This window comes from Helianthus annuus, chromosome 12 (genome assembly GCF_002127325.2).
Source record: "Helianthus annuus cultivar XRQ/B chromosome 12, HanXRQr2.0-SUNRISE, whole genome shotgun sequence".
NCBI lineage: Eukaryota > Viridiplantae > Streptophyta > Magnoliopsida > Asterales > Asteraceae > Helianthus > Helianthus annuus.
This window is the reverse complement of record NC_035444.2, coordinates 97,282,242-97,289,004: the sequence shown is the minus strand read 5'-3', so window position 1 is coordinate 97,289,004 and position 6,763 is coordinate 97,282,242. Positions and strand designations below refer to the sequence as shown.

The 6,763-nt window shown below is 34.3% G+C and overlaps 1 long non-coding RNA gene across 2 annotated transcripts; it reads right to left on the bottom strand.

Moving 5' to 3' along the window:
- Window positions 1-1,810: 1,810 nt before the first annotated feature.
- On the bottom strand, window positions 1,811-4,827 carry LOC110940002. 2 transcript variants are annotated; one of them, XR_002592718.2, is made up of 4 exons: window positions 4,650-4,827; window positions 3,230-3,328; window positions 2,219-2,391; window positions 1,811-2,066 (listed from the first exon to the last, which is right to left on the bottom strand). It is a non-coding gene; the product is annotated as an uncharacterized LOC110940002 (long non-coding RNA). The 2 variants fall into 2 exon arrangements; XR_002592717.2 differs by having other exon boundaries at window positions 2,219-2,374; window positions 4,650-4,826.
- Between the last annotated feature and the right edge of the window lie 1,936 nt (window positions 4,828-6,763).

Genomic DNA, 6,763 nt, shown 5'->3' with positions numbered 1-6,763 from the left:
AGTAAATCAATGTGCTAGCATGCTCAGTCAACATACATAGCAGAAATGTAAGGTAAAACAATGTACTGAGTATGCCAAGTAAACATACATAGCAAAACAATGTAATGTAAATCATGTGCTATAAGTGTACTAATGAACATAGCAAGTATATGACATGAAAACAGGAAAGCATGAAAATAACAAGTAGGCACATGTGTTTCACCCCAAAACGTTGGAAAACAGTAAAAGAGGGGTCTATGTACTCACTGTAGTGCGTCTTGAATCGAATCTCAAACCCTGTCCGCTACACGACAACCTACAACGTACTAATGTCTATTAGACGAGCGGCCTGTGCCTTGGCTTAGAGTTTAATATTATGGGTCACGTTTCTTATATTGTTCCATGTGATACTTATTTGTTAAAATAGTTAATATTTTAACTTAATTATATGTCCTGTTGGGATATTTGTTCGTTCAATGTTCTAGTAAACTCTTGTCTAGAAAATATTTACTAAGTGTTGGATTTTCGGAAAATTTCGCCATGGTCTCCTTTGAAAATGGAGGTGTCCATGCCTCATAGCATATCATTTTCTTTTATATATATCCTGTGGATCATTCTCAATAATCAAACCGACATTTAGACATACAAAACGTTGCTTACTTTATTTCAGCTTCATTACTCAAAACCGGACAGTTTTCGAGGATTTTTTATAAAATAGTTAACTTTTTCCAAAAATTCCCAAATTTTTACAGAATGACTCATATGATCCAAATTTTATTGTGTAAAAATATCAGAGTCCAGTTCATTACCAATATTTTATAGAAATTTATTTACCTAACTGCAATCAGATTTGTTACTTTCTGATTGCAGTTTACGGAATAATTCACTAAAAATTAACCGTAAGTCCGATTGACGAAATTACAGTTGGAGGATCATCCTGACAACGGTGACCATCTCCTGTAAAAATTGCATGAGTTGATTCTACTCAGGTTCAAGTTATAACTCCAAAAACAACACACTTTTTCTGCAGTAAAAATGCAGCTTGAGCTGCTGTCCAAAAACAGTCCCTTAAAAATAGTAAACGGTCTCGAAAAATTATGATTCTAGTGCCATTTATTTGGTTATTCCAAAATGCATATTTTAGGCTTCAGAAAATCAGTTTTTCGATTTAAAACGGTCCAGTTACAGCCTGTTGAAGTTGGCTGGAAATACAAATCAGCTTGCTATTTGCAACGTAAAAGTTACTAAAAACGCATCAACAAAGGTCCTAAACATGGTTTATCGATGATTTAATGTTCAAACTTCAATCATGCTTTAACCAACCCTAAACCAACCAGATTTCAACTTCATACAAACTTTTTATATAGGGTTTTTATGCAGAATTTCATGTTCATCTTTTTAGTGTTCATTTTCTTGCGTTACTTGATTATCATCATCATAACAAGGAACAAGATGAAACAATGGTGTGAAGGGACTTACTACTAGCACAAGGCTAGGGTAGGAATTCTAGTGTGAAGATGATGGGAAACTTGAATCACTAGAGAACACCTTGAGATCACCTTTGAATCTTCACACCACTTGAAGGTTGCTAGGTATGGTGATGAACATGAAGAACAAGAGTTGAAGGTTTGAAGAAGATGAAGATGGAGGAGAGAGAGAGGGGGGACGGTTGGGAGAGGAGAGAGAAGGAGAGGATGTTGAGTGTTGTAAGTAGTGTGATCATTAGAAGATATATGTGTTACGTCCGCATTTGCGTCTAATAAAAGACGACTAAAGGACACTAGAAATATAAAAATTTTCTTAAAAGTGTCTAACTTTTCGGAATTTTAAATGATAATATCAATAACGCAGGTGCATTAATTTAACAAAAATTGGGCATGACCCGTCCATAAAACGAGCATTCCCCTGTTTTAAACATAATCAAACTAGATACAATTCTACGATTCATTCGACAAAATACTACTAAGAACCAATACAACAAATTTTGGACTAAAAACATTTGAACAAGCTAGCGGAAGCGTTTAGTATGACATAACATGAACACGCGCTCGCTCCGATTCTCCAAGTCGCCTGAATTGAGGATTTACCTACATTCAACAACAAAGCTTTAAAATTTAGTGATTTACTTATTTACTTATAAAACCGTCACTTTAGTTCCATTCGTGTATGTACTTTCATTTCTCTCGCGCATTCGATTACCCAATTAAATGGGTATGACATATATTTTCAAACAACTAACCCGTTGGTAGATGATGACGACCAAACATAAAATGTTGTATAAACTAAAACGTCCACAGCATATTCTAACCGCATAAGTTACTTCAATCCGATTATCCTTTCAAGATTCAACCGTTTCATTATTATATCAACACTTTGAAAGTCCGACATTCATAACCTGCACTTTCAAACATACTTAATAATAACTTGGTTAGCCAAACCCGTAATCTCAACATATTCATTTACTACATCTTCATAAAAAGGACGTCAACCATTTAAATGCATCCAATTAACTTATATTCCAAACCCAAGGGCATTATTAGTAACGCTAATTCTCAAGTGCAACCAAATCATGCATTCGCACATACTTGCACACATACAATCTTACAATCATACACATCTACATACCTAGAATACATTTAATCTTACCTACAATCATGTATTCATACCTACGTGTTCCGTACGTATTTTTGTATACATTTACATGTAATACATGTCCAACCTCATTACATACATCTAACACACTCTTATATAAATTACATGAGGCTTAGACTTGGGTTTAAAACTTATAATCGTCAAGGAAACACTCGAAATCATGTTTGGGAGGCCCGTCGTAATTCACGGATAATATAACGCAACCTACGGCGCATAAATCACATAAATAATATTTTTGACAGAACCTTCACCCGGCCGTGTCAGTTCACCACCCGGCCGTGTCAACTCTGCACTTTTCCTAGCCATTAATCCTTACCGAAACGGACATAACTCTCTCATTTTTCATCCGTTTTGCGTCACGTTTCTTCCTATATGATTGTAATTTAATATTCTATCATGTGACCTTGAAGTCCAACATCCGAGTTAAGGAATTTCTTAACTTATACGTATTCGGCTTGTTATTTATCTATGAATTATTCGACCCATTCGTGCATTTATCAAAATAATCTATTGATTTGACCTCAACTTCATATGAACTTAATAATTAAAACATTATATTACTTAAACAACTAAAGAAGTGATTATAGAAATCACTTACCTCGTGCTCGTCATGTTTATGCTAGTTTCTTTGCCTCCTCTTTGACCCGTTTGCTTCCCATGAGTTGGTCCATCTTGGCATGGTTCTTATTCTTTCAAGCTATCATGTTTACAACATTGTTAGCATATATGCTTATACATAATAACATCCATTTCCAACACATGGGTCACATTGACTTTCACTAGTCCATTATAACATACACAAGTCCTATTTTAACAATTATTTCATTCCAATTCTGTACAATTTATCATTCCATCATCACAAAAGTCATACATGAGCTTCTAGCATGCATAATTATGTATTTACATCATGTTCATTATTCTTTCAAAATTCCATACTTAGAATGATAACATTTTCTAAGTTAGGCAACTTGTTTCGTACATTAAACATTTCATACCATTTCTTAACACCTTGGTTTTTTACACATCCATTCTACTATTTTCTATCAACAACCCGTTTCGACCCGTTGGTGCAATCATATGCATAGACTAGTTGGTAAGTGTTTTAGACACTTAAAACAATCAAATAGCTTACTAATAATTTATTAAAATCAGTAGTTCATGATTCATACAAATGTGCATAACAATACAACTATTTTTACTTAATATTTATACTAAAAATGTGCAGCAACTTTCTGCGCAGCAGCTGTTCACGACACATTTTAACCCATTTATCTTCTGATTCAGTTCTTCATGTTCAAATATGAAATGATCTACACTCAGAGATCTTTCTAAGCATATAAAGATCGTAACAATCGGACATTCCTATGATTTTATATGATTTTTACAAATCAGCACAGAAGCTGAAATGCTTCCAAACAGCTTGCTGTCAAAACGAATTTACTAACTCTTCATGCTGTTTTGACCCACTAAATCTCATAACCAGCCTCTTATGACCAAATATGAAATGTAATATGCGAAACAACCTTTTCAACGATATAAGGCTCGTTGTCTAACTCCTAATAACGAATGAGATACGGCCTTTACAAGATGACTATCTAAGGCTGTCAAAAGTAACTATTTTAGACAAACTTTGTAGGCATTTCATCAAACACTTGGCGGGTTTCGCATTTAAAGCATAATGTACAAATATTCTCATGTTCATCTTCCTAATTCATAACATAGATTATCAATTCCAACTAGAATTATATAACTTTTATACCATTATCTAACAATTACTTCTTACAATCAACATCAAGTATCAACATCACACAAGCATTGAACATGTATAATCATCCATATCATCATCTCTACTACTACATGTAGGTTTATAAATTTTTCTTTCAATTTAACTAAAATCAAACATGATTTCCAATCAAGGGAGTAACCCTAACATCTAATCAACACAAATCATACCACGAATTTATGATTGGGTTGAAACCCTTTTTCTACAATTCACCAAATCCAGAAATTCGACTTACCACTTCACTAGGTATGCTTAGATGATCGATAAGATGGCTCATGCACTGGATTTTCTTATGATTTTAGGCTTCAATTGCTTGATTTCTTGAGTTTAGGGTTTCCCCCTCCTCCTTCCTTGTTCGATCGTTCCCCCAGACACACTCACTGTGTTTGGGGGTTAGTTTGTTTTTTTTTTTAACTAATTTAAGTTTAACCACTTTGCACTTTACCCCCTTCACTTAGTTGCTAATTACAAATCTAATCTTTAAACTACATTTCACTACCATCTTGCCATAAATCCTTAATTATGTTAAGTTTGTTATTTATCCTCACTTGTTTTATTGAGTTTTCATTTTTTGGGCGTTACAAATCTACCCCCCTTAAAAGAGGTTTCGTCCCCGAAACCTTTCTCATTTCAACTGGACCAATTCTATTCCTACTTTTTCATCTTTTCATTCACGAGGCTTAACACCACATGGATGTATTCGAGATCTTGGCAAGAGTTTCATTCATTCATAAACGTCTTTGTACGTATTGTCCCTCCGTTCTTAAATCAAGTAAATTACTTTCTTAATCGCATTAAAGTCAGAATCTGATCCAGAGCCCTTATTAGTGTCATTTTCACTTTATACTGCTAGCTCCTAGCACATACCATCACTAGCGCTTCATTCATCTAATTTATTTCAATTGTATACAGTTATTAACCATACAAACTAAGTCTATGGCTTGTTTCTAACATCCTATTTAAGCATATTACATTCATATGTTTACTAATTGAAATAAGTCGATTTATTTCATTCTACTCATACATCATATGCTATCTTTTATTTTGTTCACTATGAGCCATCCTAAACATTCCATTACTATCTTTAATTCTGATTACCCTTAAGCTCATAGGAGGGGTCGATATATTATCATACGCATATTATAATCATTCAAAGACTTATTGTTACTACCAAAATCACCTCTCTTAAACTCACGTATCCATACTTAACACGAAAACTAAGCATTATTTCCATGGTACCATTGTTATTTATGCCATGCTTATCTTTTCTACAATGTCTTGTTCAAATGAACATGACCAACAAGCCGAGCATCAAGGTTAGTATTTCTTATGATACTTGTCATCTCTTACATTCTATCAGGATTTCCACAGTTACGTGCATTCAAGTTCTATACCACTTGGCGATCACTACGAACATTTTGAAATTCATTCTACATTTTTGCATTTCGGTTTGTATATATATATATATATATGTATATATATATATATATATATATATATATATATACATATTATATTACATCAGTCTCTAGTAGAGTCATAACCTCCTATTTAAGTTATAACTCTTTTTATACATACCTGACGGAAGTAGATTCCGTTGATTTGTTATCCATACCTTACGTAGATCATTCCTTTCCGATTAGTGACATTGCATGTGTGACACCCCAGGAAAATCAGGAAAGCAACGCAACTTAACTAGCTTCCTCAGTAACCACGCACTAAATTTCGGGACGAAATTCTCTTAACAGGGGGAGAATGTGACAACCCTCAAAATCCCATGTATTCCGTACAAATTATTAATGACAATTAAAGTGTCTGACGACTGTATGGAATTACTTAACTGCTTTCTGATATCTGTGTTATGCTCACACGTATTTGTTAATATGCTAAGGAATAAGCTAAGGAATATCCTAAGGAATATGCTAGGAGTATGCTAGGAATATGCTAAGGAATATGCTAAGGAATATGCTAAGGAATATGCTAGAAATATGCTAGGAATATGCTAGGAATATGCTAGGAATATGCTATATGGAAGATCTTATAAATACCACCATTCCACCAAAACTCTCTTTCTCTCCTCTCCTCCCTAGCTCACGGCCGAGACCCCCCCTTGAACACACCACCATTTTCGGCTCTTGATCTCCTCATTCCAAAGTTATACAAGTGTTACGGGTCACGCATAAGGAGTCTTGGAGCTAACGGAAGGCGAAGGACCTCTCTATCTTGCTTTTATCCACCTCTTTTTCGCATAGTTTCTTCCCTAGCCTTGTGCTAGTTGTAAGTGCTTCTAGTCAACTTCTTGTTCATGTTTGATGTGGCTAATAAGAGATTAGTCGGTTAAAAATTATG